Source organism: Pseudophryne corroboree, unplaced genomic scaffold, assembly GCF_028390025.1.
Source record: "Pseudophryne corroboree isolate aPseCor3 unplaced genomic scaffold, aPseCor3.hap2 scaffold_480, whole genome shotgun sequence".
NCBI lineage: Eukaryota > Metazoa > Chordata > Amphibia > Anura > Myobatrachidae > Pseudophryne > Pseudophryne corroboree.
The window spans coordinates 356,302-369,904 of record NW_026970092.1 but is presented as its reverse complement, the minus strand read 5'-3'; the positions used below and the strand labels follow the sequence as shown (position 1 = coordinate 369,904).

The following is a 13,603-nucleotide window of genomic DNA, read 5'->3' as shown; positions in this document are numbered from 1 at the left end:
ACTCCTTTAACTGTAAATTTATTCTTTTTACGTTATCTTTGTTGTACACATCTGTAAGAGGTACATCCAGATCCAATCCACAGTCAGCTAAAAATTGAGCTGAGTCGACATTGGAGGGTAAACATGCCCTCAGCAATATCTGCCAGTCTTTGTTATTGGGCTCTAAAGTGTTTCCTAGGTCTCTGATGTATTTTTGGCTAGCAACTAAGTCTTTTCTGGGGTCAGGGAATTCAGACACTATGGTCCTTAATTCCATTCTGGAAAATGGGCTATACATGGCAATGTTCCTGATAGGAGTGACTCCTGATGTGTCAGTTTTCCCATTTGGAACAGCTATTACCCTAACAGGATTAAGTCTACTAACATCATTCTGTGTAGATTCTACAGCCTGTGGTGAAATGGTTTCAGCATAGTGTAAGGTGCCGTACTTACCCGTTGATACGACCTCACCTGTCCCTCCGCTAGGGGGCTTTGTTACTAATCTTATGGGTTGGGCCGTGCCTACTGTCGTTTCTGATATAGTGGCTGCTAGAGAGAGCGCCGATATTGTTGCCGATTCGTCCTCTTGATCACACTCCTGGAGAAAGTTCAAAACAGGGTACAACTTGCACGGGTTAATACTTGCATTGGTTAACTTATTAACATTATCCTTAACATTTATACAGTTGCTAAGTGCCTGTTTGTTACCCCCTGATGCGTCATTCTCCGCAACCAATTTCTCTCCTGATATGTATGGTGGCGGCGGGGCCGTGGCTATCAGTTTCCTGATAGGGCCAGATCCCGCCGCCAGAGCCAATCCTCTCTGTATTTCACCCTCCTGTTGCCATAGCTGCAAATAATCATAATGTTGGATTCGTCTCTTTGTTGATTTAATGAGACATATCCTCCTCCTTAAATTCATTAACACTTCTAGGCTGAAGCTACCTACTCTTGGGAATTTCTCCCCGTCATGTACTGTCATTCTCTCCCATTCATCACATAAAATTTCTGTATGTAAACCATATTTTTCACACATTACATACCTTGCCGACCCGACTGGTCGGTTTACTGAATCAACCCGAACCGAGGTTGATCGCCCCCTTCCTGAACAACTGGCCCCCATAATTTGCAGGTGTTGCTTGCTCTACCTCTGACCTTTATCTCAGGGTCTTCAGCGAACCCTTACAAAAAACCAAAATATTAAAAGATAGGTTGACGGTGAAGTTTACCGAGCACCTCACTCACTCGCCCACGCCGACCAATACGCCCACACACTGATATAGCGCTGGCGTACTCGACCCAGGGCCCCTATGAACCTCTATTTACTGGAACATGCGAGAGATATCCGAAGAACACTTACTCTTTCCAGTAACTATTGGTTGTTGGACAATTCCTGAGTGACCAGCGAACTTCCCTTCAGAAAATAAAAAATTACACAAATCACGTCAGAATGTACAAATAGTTTTATGACCGGGTTTGTACACAAATGGTACTGGTCAGACTAACTTAATGCACACAATTACGTGCGGTACAATCGTTCAGCACATAAGCAACTAATCTTATGTACGGAGCGACAAGTGGAATCGACATTCAGCAGCTGCGAATTCCTTCAGCCTGAGCTTTTTATGGCCTATATGGGTGTCGCACCAACCCTTCTTGGTGTTGTGCCTTGTCTCTATAGCGGACTTCCTTGTCTGCTGTACTTGGACCTCCTGGTCTGTTATGCGACCTCCTGGTCTGTTACAGTATGACCTCCTGGTCTGCTACACTCTAATGCTCAAATTTTATGTTTAACCAGAGATGCCTCCCTAGCCACCACGTATGTCACTTACACGTATGTACTTCACGAGAACTCGATGATTTCTGTGGTTCAATCCCCAAAATTGTAAAAACAAACACTCACTCACCACATACACACTTTTGTTTCTATTTCTATTTCTGCGCAGAAATTTTTCTTTAGACCAGATGTGTTGTAAATTTGGAGAAGGATCTGTTAATTTAAATTTCGGATTTAAAATAGATTTGCGCTATTTATCGCCTGTTGCGCTATTTATCGCTTGTTGCGCTATTTATCGCCTGTTGCGCTATTTATCGCTTATTGCGCTATTTATCGCTTATTGTGCTATTTAAAAATCAACACTATCGTGTGATTTGAGTTACGTGGGCGTACCCAGACGCTCCGTTGCGTAATTTACGCTACGTGCGTCGGCCTTTGCGTACGCGAGTCTCAGCCTTTTGTTAGAGACACGTGTATACAAAACCAATGTCCACCGTAACACAACTAACACGTTTTATCAATGTAGATGATCCTCGATCGTCTACCGTGCAACACACCAATCTCTCCTTTTACCTTTAGGTAGAGCTGCGTGTGTGCTTTACACTTTATCCCTTAACGCATTACTTTTACACTTTAACTATGAAATAGCGACAAATCTCTCTTAGCACGTTTTATCAATTATAAAATGGCAAACAGGAGAGTGATATATGAAAATACACGAATGAAAAAGAAATGCAGATATGCGTGTGTGCGTACGCAAGATAGAAATAAACAGTTTTAAAAGACACTAGTGTGTTGTTCTTACCTCCGGTTCCCGGATTCCTTCAGCACCCTTTACTAAGCGAAACAGACGCTTAACCCGTCAGCACTGCGAAGAATATGATCTCCCACCCTTTGCTGATGGATAATGTCTGCTGAAATTACCTAGCAGAGATATGTGAAGGACAGGACGAGCCGCCAATTGATAAAGCTAAATATTTATCTTATTTAAAACCCTTTGTGAGGTCTAAGAACACTGTACGCTATTTGCGTATGGAGTACCGTAAGGGTACGCTCGTTGCGTAACAATCGCTTAGCCGTGGTCGAGACGCTCAAGCGTCACGTTCGCTCACGGCCAAGAGATCACAGGCAGGCACGCTATTGGCTGCTGACTAACGTAATGGTTCGCTATAGCGTAACGGACGCTGTATCGGGAGCGGGCTGCTCGAGCGATACAGACGCTCACGAGAATACGCTGTTGGTATCGGGCACACTTATAGGTGAGCGACTACCGTAATGCTACGCTATCAGCGTAGCGGATGCTCGAGACCACGAGGAGATCACGAGCGGCGCCGACGCTCACAATGTTAAACCTTTATGTCTAAACCACAAACAATGTAATTTGCTGTAAAACCTTAGTGTAGAGATAGGGTGTAAATGCAACACTGTATAACCTTATTAACTCAAAAGCTGTTCGAGCGTCACCGACGCTCTGAGAATACTTAACACTATAAGAAATACACAAATACCGTGCTTAGGGTCCAACGCCTAATATATATATTATGAATGTTATACTTGCAAAAGAATTAACACAATACAAGTCATACACTACAATATAACATAGACTAACTAACCAGGTAACTACACAGTAAATACAATACAAGTACGTTTAAGAGAAAATGAGAGAAAGAGAAGAGCGAGAGAGAAAGATATGGCCCATAATAACAAGAAAAGACAATATGATTACGGAGAAAACTTACGCACAAAGGAAACGATCGCATGCGCCTCTGGACATCCAGCTCCCGATTTTCAGCAATGATAACCGATGAAGAGTGAGTGCTGGATGTGATCGGCCTGTCTATTTATGCCCCACACACAATACAATTCAATGGTCCCTACAATCTCATTGTTCATTGGACACAGGAATTCGTCTTTGCATTATAACAAAAGGTCATAGGTTGATTCATACAGGTGGGCTGTGACTATTTCCAACAGCTCAGGTGGGAGGGAAACTGGGTTTCCCGCCGCATGGATAAGTAAGTGCAAATACAGTAAATGTTCATAAACTTCTTATGTCCATAACTATTCGCACGAGCGATTGATCCGCTTCAAACCAACACCGGAATATTGCTAATTAAATACTCTTCCGATGGATACTAAACACCACTGTATTACTCCTGTCTGACCCTTCGTATCAAACAATGAGGGATCTCTCTGTCCAGGAACATACTACATTAACTAAACTTTCAGAATCTATCAAAGGGACCATAATCTACAAAATGCATTATATGGTGAAAATATGTAACGAAAGAGTTGCCCGCTAGACGCACACAATCTCTACCGTAAATGCGCATACCGTGCGCCTGCGGGTGCCCGCAACAGCGAGTATGCGCACGCACGGGAGAGCGCACGCATGCGCAGCAGGGACACATATGAGGTGCAAATATGGCAGTGTGCATCGTGATATTTTTCTGACTTTGACAGCTTACATGATTCTCCGCCCAGCGAAGAATTCTGGTGGCTTCCGCCATCGCCACTCTGCTCCTTGTGCCGCCTTGGCGGTTTACATGAACTACTGCGGTGACGTTGTCTGACTGGATCAGAACTGGTTGGTCGCGAAGTAAGGTCTCCGCTTGACATAGGGCGTTGTATATGGCCCTTAGCTCCAGGATGTTGATGTGAAGACAAGTCTCCTGACTTGACCAAAGACCTTGGAAATTTCTTCCCTGTGTGGCTGCTCCCCAACCTCGGAGGCTCGCGTTCGTGGTCACCAGGATCCAGTCCTGAATGCCGAACCTGCGGCCCTCTAGAAGGTGAGCACTCTGCAGCCACCACAGGAGAGATACCCTGGCCCTGGGGGACAGGGTGATCAACTGATGAATCTGTAGATGTGACCCGGACCACTTGTCCAGTAGGTCCCATTGCAAGATCCTCGCATGGAACCTGCCAAAGGGAATGGCCTCGTATGATGCCACCATCATTCCCAGGACTCGAGTGCAGTGATGCACTGACACCTGTTTTGGTTTCAATAGGTTCCTGACCAGAGTCATGAGTTCCTGGGCCTTTTCTATCGGAAGATAACCCCTTTTCTGGTCCGTATCCAGAATAATGCCCAAGCAAAGTCAGACGAGTCGTAGGAACCAACTGCGACTTCGGGATATTGAGAATCCAGCCGTGTTGCTGTAACACCTTCAGTGAAAGTTATACGCTGTTCAGCAACTGCTCTCTTGATCTCGCTTTTATGAGGAGATCGTTCAAGTACGGGATAATTGTGACACCTTGCTTTCGCAGGAGCACCATAATTTCCGTCATTACCTTGGTGAAAATTCTCGGAGAAAATTCTGGAGAGACCAAACGGCAACGTCTGAAATTGGTAATGACAATACTGTACCGCAAATCTTAGGTACGCCTGATGAGGTGGATAAATGAGTACATGAAGGTCCAGAGATATCATAAAATCCCCCCCTTCTAGGCTGGCGATGACCGCTCTTAGCGATTCCATCTTGAACTTGAACCTTTTCAAGTATAGGTTCAGGGATTTTAAATTTAATATGGGTCTGACCAAACCGTCCGGTTTTGGGACTACAAACAGGGTCGAATAATTTCCCTTTCCTTGTTGAAGCAGGGGAACCTTGACCACCACCTGTTGAAGATACAATTTGTGAATTGCATTTAACACTATCTCCCTTTCCTGGGGAGAAGATGGTAGGGCCGATTTGAAAAACCGGCGAGGAGGCACCTCTTCGAATTTCAGCTTGTAACCCTGAGAAACAATTTCTATTGCCTAGGGATCCACCTGCGAATGAACCCAGATGTGGCTGAAAACTCGAAGACGTGCCCCCAACTGGGCGGACTCCTTTAGCGGAGCCCCAGCGTCATGCGGTGGATTTTGTAGAGGCCGGGGAGGACTTCTGTTCCTGGGAACTAGCTGTGTTGTGCAGCTTCTTCCCTCTGCCCTTACCTCTGGCAAGAAAGGACGCACCTCGTACTTTCTTGTTTCTCTGTGATCGAAAGGACTGCATTTGATAATGTGGTGCTTTCTTAGGCTGTGAGGGAATATAAGGCAAAAAATTTGATTTACCAGCTGTAGCTGTGAAGACTAGGTCCGAGAGACCTTCCCCAAACAATTCCTCACCCCTGTAAGGTAAAACCTCCATATGCCTTTTTGAGTCGGCATCACCTGTCCATTGCCGGGTCCATAGGACTCGTCTAGCAGAAATCGACATAGCGTTTATTCTAGAACCCAGTAGACTAATGTCACTTTGAGCATCTCTCATATATAGGACAGCATCTTTTATATGCCCTATGGTCAATAACATAGCATCCTTATCTAGGGTCTCAATCTCTGCTGATAAGGTATCTGTCCATGCTGCCACCGCGCTACAACCCCGGCCGACGCAATTGCCGGTCTGAGTAAGGTACCAGAATGTGTGTAAATGGACTTTAGGGTAACCTCCTGCTTGCGGTCAGCATGGTCCCTGATGGTAGCCGTATCCTGGGATGGCAGCGCTACCTTTTTGGATAAGCGTGTCAATGCTTTATCCACCCTAGGGGAGGATTCCCACCGTATCCTGTCCATTGGCGGGAAAGGATACGCCATAAGAATCCTTTTGGGAATCTGCAGCTTTTTGTCTGGAGATTCCCAAGCTTTTTCACATAATTCGTTCAACTCATGTGAGGGGGGAAAGGTTATCTCAGGTTTCTTTCCCTTATACATGTGTACCCTCGTGTCAGGGACAGGGGACTCTGTGATGTGCAAAACATCTTTTATTGCAATAATCATATATCGAATACATTTAGCCAATTTTGGCTGTAACTTTGCATCATCGTAGTCGACACTGGAGTCAGAATCCGTGTCGGTATCTGTGTCAACTATTTGGGATAGTGGGCGCTTTTGAGACCCCGAAGGTCCCTGCGACATAGGGACAGGCATGGGTTGACTCCCTGACTGTTCCCTAGCTTCAGCTTTGTCTAATCTCTTGTGTAATAAGTTTACATTAGCACATAAAACATTTCACATATCCATTCAGTCAGGTGTCGGCGTTGTCGATGGAGACACCACATTAATTTGCTCCTGCTCCTCTCTAGGAGAGCCTTCTACCTCAGACATGTCGACACACGTGTACCGACACACCATACACTCAGGGAATCCTCTTATCTGAGGACAGTTCCCCAACAAGGCCCTTTGGAGAGACAGAGAGAGAGAGTATGCCAGCACACACCCCAGCGCTATATGACCCAGGAAAAAAACACAATAATTTTATGTTTACCCAGTAGCGCTGTATTTCCATATATATATGCGCCTAATTATGTGCCCCCCTCTTCTTTAAGACCCTCTTTCTACCGTGGTATAAGCAGGGGAGAGTCCGTGGAGCTTCCCCTCAGCGGTGCTGTGGAGAAAATGGTGCTGGTGAGTGCTGAGGGAGAAGCCCCACCCCTTCAGCGACGGGCTTCTGTCCCGCTCAAATATAGTAAAAAAATGGCGGGGGCTCTTATATATATATATATACAGTGCCTAGCTGCATATATATTTATTTTGCCAAAGAGAGGTCTATATTGCTGCCCAGGGCGTCTCCCCTGAGCCCTTCACCCTTACACTGACTGCCGTGTGTGAGGTGTATGGGAGCAATGGAGCACAGCTTTACTGCTGTGCGTTACCTCAGTGAAGATCATGAAGTCTTCCGCCGGCTCTGAAGTCTTCTTTTCTTCTCATACTCACCCGGCTTCTATCTTCCGGTTCTGCGAGGGGGACGGCGGCGCGGCTCTGGGACGGACGGCGAGGGTGAGACCTGCGTACCGATCCCTCTGGAGCTAATGCTGTACAGTAGCCTAAGAAGCAGAGCCTATCAACTCACAGAAGTAGGTGTGCATCTCTCCCCTCCGCCCCTCGATGCAGGGAGTCTGTTGCCAGCAGGCTCCCTGAAAATAAAAAAATCTAACAAATATACTTTCTGTCAGGAAACTCAGGAGAGCTCCCTGAAAAGCACCCAGTCTCCTCTGGGCACAGTAGTAAACTGAGGTCTGGAGGAGGGGCATAGAGGGAGGAGCCAGTGCACACCCAGATCTAAAGTCTTTCTTTAAGTGCCCATGTCTCCTGCGGAGCCCGTCTATCCCCCATGGTCCTTACGGAGTCCCCAGCATCCTCTAGGACGTAAGAGAAAAATTATGCTGGCAGAAAAATCCAATTGAGTGATTAAACAGCTCCAGAGCTGCTCTGTAAGGCAAGTAAAAGGGTGTGGGCCCTGCAGCACTACCTGTAGTTTGCATTGTGCATTGGAAGCCTAGTTTGCTGTCTGTTTCCACTTCTTTTTTCTTGAGCCCCTCCCGTCTATACCCTTGTGCACTATCCTGACTTCTCCTCCCGTCTGCTTACTTTGTGCCTTCCAATGCACAATGCAAACTACAGGTAGTGCTGCAGGGCCCACACCCTTTTACTTGCCTTATAGAGCAGCTCTTGAGCTGTTACAGTGCCCAGCTGCTGCAAGAAATCAGCGTGAATGCTTCAGGGGCTGGGGCATGGCCAACATGAGCCCCACACCGAAGGAGGGTGGAGGTGTTTAATGCGAACTAGGGGTCTCGCACAATGCGAACTACAGGTAGTGCTGCAGGGCCCACACCCTTTTACTTGCCTTACAGAGCAGCTCTGGAGCTGTTACAGTGCCCAGCTGCTGCAAGAAATCAGCTTGAATGCTTCAGGGGCTGGGGCATATCCAACATGAGCCCCACACCGACGGAGGGTGGAGGTGTTTAATGCGAACTAGGGGTCATCCAAGTGCCGCAAAAGGCCGCCATGCCCTGCACGCCCCTTTTCTCTTTTCATATGCAGACGAGGGTTGAAGCCAACTTTGACCCACTGCTTGGATGACATCGCCATATGCAAATCCATCTGCTGCAGGCCTTCCCCCAGGAATGCTTGCACTAGTTGTTGCATTTGGTTTGTTGTTTGGGGGTGCTTCAGTATTAGGCAGCCTTCTGCCCTCCCATGTTCATCTGAAAATATGTGTTCTCTCTGCAGTTGTTGTCCCCAGATGAGAGTTCCCTTGTGCTGCCTCAGTTGAATCTCCTTTACTTGACAGAGATGTGCCTGAGCAGCGGCCCTCCCCAGCCCTATCCCAAATCATACTTATTTTGCATAGGAGATACCATGGTCATGAAGACTGTTCTCCCAGGGTGCGGTTCATTCATTGCATTCTGGGTATGCTGACCCCTGTGATTTCCCCAAATGTGGGAAACTCGACTGCATTATTTAATGCGAACTAGGGGTCATCCAAGCACCGCAAAAGGCCGCCATGCCCTGCATACCCCTTTTCTCTTTTCATAAGCAGACGAGGTTTGAAGCCAACTTTGACCCACTGCTTGGATGACATCACTTGCTGCCTTTCCAATGAAGCAAGTTTAATTTAATAATAGGTGAAAAACCATCCCTACAAAGGTGTTAATCAGATACTTGGCTTTGTGGACACTTTTCAGAGCACAAATTTGTTAGCATAAAAATAAAGCCAGAAAATGAAGAGCTGTTTAATCACTCAATTGGATTTTTCTGCCAGCATATTTCTTTTTCTCTGCAACCCACTGCTAAATTGTGCTTCGTGGCTGTTTTTTTTATAAAATCACTTAATCAAATCTAACTCTGATTACATCAGAGAAGGCCAGGTACCCTACACCATAAGAGGTGGTTTGAAATTTTTACTTGTCTACTTAAAGATCACCAAAATCTGATAACGAGGTCAATTACGTCCCTAGGTGGGATTGAACCACCAACCTTTTGGTTAACAACTGAACACGCTAACTGTTTGCGCCTCAGAGACACTTTGCGAAAGTACATACTGACAAAGGTTAATAAGCATTCATCTAGAACGTTTCCTAGAAAAACTTTAAAAAGTCAATAATCTGGAGAGTTTTTGTAAGATGTTCCTTCCATCAACCAATGAAGAAACACATTGGTACTTTCCCATGATGAGTGAGTGCTTCAGGATCTCTTGCACTTACATGTGCAGCAAAGGACTACAATGGAAGCATGCTGGGCCTATAACCCAGAGGTAGGCAGATTGTAACTGTCCTCTGCTATATGCATTTTTTTTGTTAATTAAAGTAATCCAAAACTGGGATTGATATTTTGGCTCTTTTATTTTTACTTAAAGTACAATAACTTTTACCGTTTTAATTTGTTTTAATAGTATATTGACAGTATTGTTTTCTTTCAAAAATCCACTTAATTTTCTTTACCCTATTATTAAAATGGTAATTGACAAAAACAAACTACATTGTCACCAGAAGAGCAATACAAAATGTACAAGTGATATATTAAAATCATCTTTTCAGCTTGAATTTCAATGATGCATTGAGGTAACGATTTTGTGAGAAACATCTTCACCCTTAAATAAAGATTTTCTTAATTCCCTACCTGTGTGCTAATTAGATATCACCTTGTTTTCACATTAAACAGACTTCCACATGAGAAAGCAGCAAGGATGCAGTGGCTTTAATGTTTCCTGGTGTCAACCTGTATTATTTCAGTAGACATTGAAATGAGGATGCATCTTGCTGCCTTTCCAATGAAGCAAGTTTAATTTAGTAATAGGTTAAAAACCATCCCTACAAAGGTGTTAATCAGAGACTTGGCTTTGTGGACACTTTTCAGAGAACAAATTTGTTAGCATAAAAATAAAGCCAGAAAATGAAGAGCTGTTTAATCACTCAATTGGATTTTTCTGCCAGCATTTTTCTTTTTCTCTGCAACCCACTGCTAAATTGTGCTTCCTAGCTGTTTTTTTTATAAAATCACTTAATCAAATCTAACTCTGATTACATCAGAGAAGGCCAGGTACCCTACACCATAAGAGGGGGTTTGAAATTTTGACTTGTCTACTTAAAGATCACCAAAATCTGATAACAAGGTCAATTTTGTCCCTGGGTGGGATTGAACCACCAACCTTTTGGTTAATAGCCTTATACACTAACTGATTGCGCCACAGCGACACTTTTCAAAAGTACATACTGACAAAGGCTAATAAGCATTCATCTAGAACGTTTCCTAGAAACATTTTAAAAAGTCAATAATGTGGAGAGTTTTTGTAAGATGTTTCTTCCATCAACCAATGAAGAAACACATTGGTACTTTCCTATGATGAGTGAGTGCTTCAGGATCTCTTGCACTTACATGTGCAGCAGAGTACTGTAATGGAAGCATGCTGGGTCCATAACCCAGAGGTAGGCAGATTGAAACTATCCTCTGCTATATGCATTGTTTTTATTAATTAAAGTAATCCAAAACTGGGATTGATATTTTTGCTCTTTTATTTTTACTTAAAGTACAATAACTTTTACCATTTTAATTTGTTTTAATAGTATATTGACAGTATTGTTTTCTTTCAAAAATCCAATTAATTTTCTTTACCCGATTATTAAAATGGTAATTGACAAAAACAAACTACATTGTCACCAGAAGAGCAATACAAAATGTACAAGTGATATATTAAAATCATCTTTCCAGCTTGAATTTCAATGATGCCTTGGTGCAACAATTTTGTGAGAAACATCTTCACCCATAAAGAAAGATTTTCTTAATTCCTTACCTGTGTGCTGATTAGATATCACCTTGTTTTCACATTAAACAGACTTCCCCATGAGGAAGCAGCAAGGATGCAGTGACGTTTATGTTTCCTGGTGTCAACCTGTATTATTTCAGTAGACATTGAAATGAGGATGCATCTTGCTGCCTTTCCAATGAAGCAAGTTTAATTCAGTAATAGGTGAAAAACCATTCCTACAAAGGTGTTAATCAGAGACTTGGCTTTGTGGACACTTTTCAGAGAGCAAATTTGTTAGAATAAACATAAAATCAGAAAATGAAGAGCTGTTTAATCACTCAATTGGACTTTTCTGCCAGCATAATTTTTTTTCTCTGCAACCCACTGCTAAATTGTGCTTCCTAGCTGTTTTTTATAAAATCACTTAATCAAATCTAATTCTGATTACATCAGAGAAGGCCGGGTACCCTACACCTTAAGAGGGGGTTTGAAATTTTGACTTGTCTACTTAAAGATCACCAAAATCTGATAACAAGGTCTATTACGTCCCTCTGTGGGATTGAATCACCAACCTTTAGGTTAATAGCCATACACACTAACTGATTGCGCCACAGCGACACTTTGCAAAAGTACATACTGACAAAGGCTAATAAGCATTCATCTAGAACGTTTCCTAGAAAAACTTTAAAAAGTCAATAATCTGGAGAATTTTTGTAAGAAACACATTGGTACATTCCCATGATGAGTGAGTGCTTCAGGATCTCTTGCACTTACATGGGCTATTAACCAAAAGGTTCCCACCCAGTGATGTAATTGACCTTGTGATCAGATTTTGGTGATCTTTAAGTAGACAAGTCAAAATTTCAAACCCCCTCTTATGGTGTAGGGTACCTGGCCTTCTCTGACGTAATCAGAGTTAGATTTAATTAAGGTGCGCAAGGGCATAGAAGGGAGCGGTTTAAGAAAAGAGAAGTGGAAACAGACAGCAAACTAGGCTGGAGAGAGACCTGAGACAAAGAGATCTGAATTATACTAGAGCCGACCAGGGGAAACACAAATTATGCAGTCAAGTTTCCCACATTTGGGGAAATCGCAGGAGCAGCACACCCAGAGTGCAATGGGTGAGCCTTTCCCTGGGAGAAGCACCTTCATGATCATAGTATCTCACCTGGCAGGTAAGTAGGAGTTGGGCTAGAGCTGGGGAAGGTCGCTGCTCGGGTACCCCCCTGTCAAGTGAAGGAAATCCAACTGAGGCAGCACAAGGGAACTCTCGAAAGAAGAACAAGGCTAGAGGAAGATCTGAGTCAAAGAAATCTGACTTTTACCAGAGCTGACCAGAGGAAAGCACAAACACAGTCCCCCACTACCACCAGGAAACATTAACGCCACTGCATCCTTGCTGCTTTCTCATGTGGAAGTCTATTTAATGTGAAAACAAGGTGATATCTAATTAGCACACAGAAAAGAAAATTAAGTGAATTTTTGAAAGAAAACAATACTGTCAATATACTATTAAAACAAATTAAAATGGTAAAAGTTATTGTACTTTAAGTAAAAATAAAAGAGCAAAAATATCAATCCCAGTTTTGGATTACTTTAATTAACAAAAAAAATGCATATAGCAGAGGATAGTTTCAATCTTTCTACCTCTGGGTTATGGGCCCAGCATGCTTCCATTGCAGTACTCTGCTGCACATGTAAGTGCAAGAGATCCTGAAGCACTCACTCATCATCGGAAAGTACCAATGTGTTTCTTCATTGGTTGATGGCAGAAACATCTTACAAAAACACTCCAGATTATTGACTTTTTAAAGTTTTTCTAGGAAACGTTCTAGATGATTGTTTATTAGCCTTTGTCAGTATGTAATTTTGCAAAGTGTCGCTGTGGCGCAATCAGTTAGTGTGTATGGCTATTAACCAAAAGGTTGGTGGTTCAATCCCACCTAGGGATGTAATTGACTTTGTTATCAGATTTTGGTGATCTTTAAGTAGACAAGTCAAAATTTCAAACCCCCTGTTATGGTGTTAGGTATTTAGACTTCTCTGATGTAATCAGAGTTAGATTTGATTCAGTGATTTTATAAAAACAGCTAGGAAGCACAATTTAGCAGTGGGTTGCAGAGAAAAAGAAATATGCTGGCAAAAAAATCCAATTGAGTGATTAAACAGCTCTTGGATGGTTTTTCACCTATTACTAAATTAAACTTGCTTCATTGGAAAGGCAGCAAGATGCATCCTCATTTCAATATCTACTGAAATAATACAGGTTGACACCAGGAAACATTAACGCCACTGCATCCTTGCTGCTTTCTCATGTGGAAGTCTGTTTAATGTGAAA

The 13,603-nt window shown here is 43.4% G+C and overlaps 1 non-coding gene and 1 pseudogene across 1 annotated transcript; one reads left to right on the top strand and one right to left on the bottom strand.

Annotated features, from left to right (window-relative positions):
- The first annotated feature begins 8,854 nt into the window (after positions 1-8,854).
- Positions 8,855-9,033, top strand: LOC135028715 (U1 spliceosomal RNA; annotated as a pseudogene).
- Positions 9,034-12,285: 3,252 nt separating this feature from the next.
- Positions 12,286-12,448, bottom strand: LOC135028636 (U1 spliceosomal RNA). Its single transcript, XR_010224891.1, has one exon. It is a non-coding gene; the product is annotated as a U1 spliceosomal RNA (small nuclear RNA).
- Positions 12,449-13,603: the final 1,155 nt, after the last annotated feature.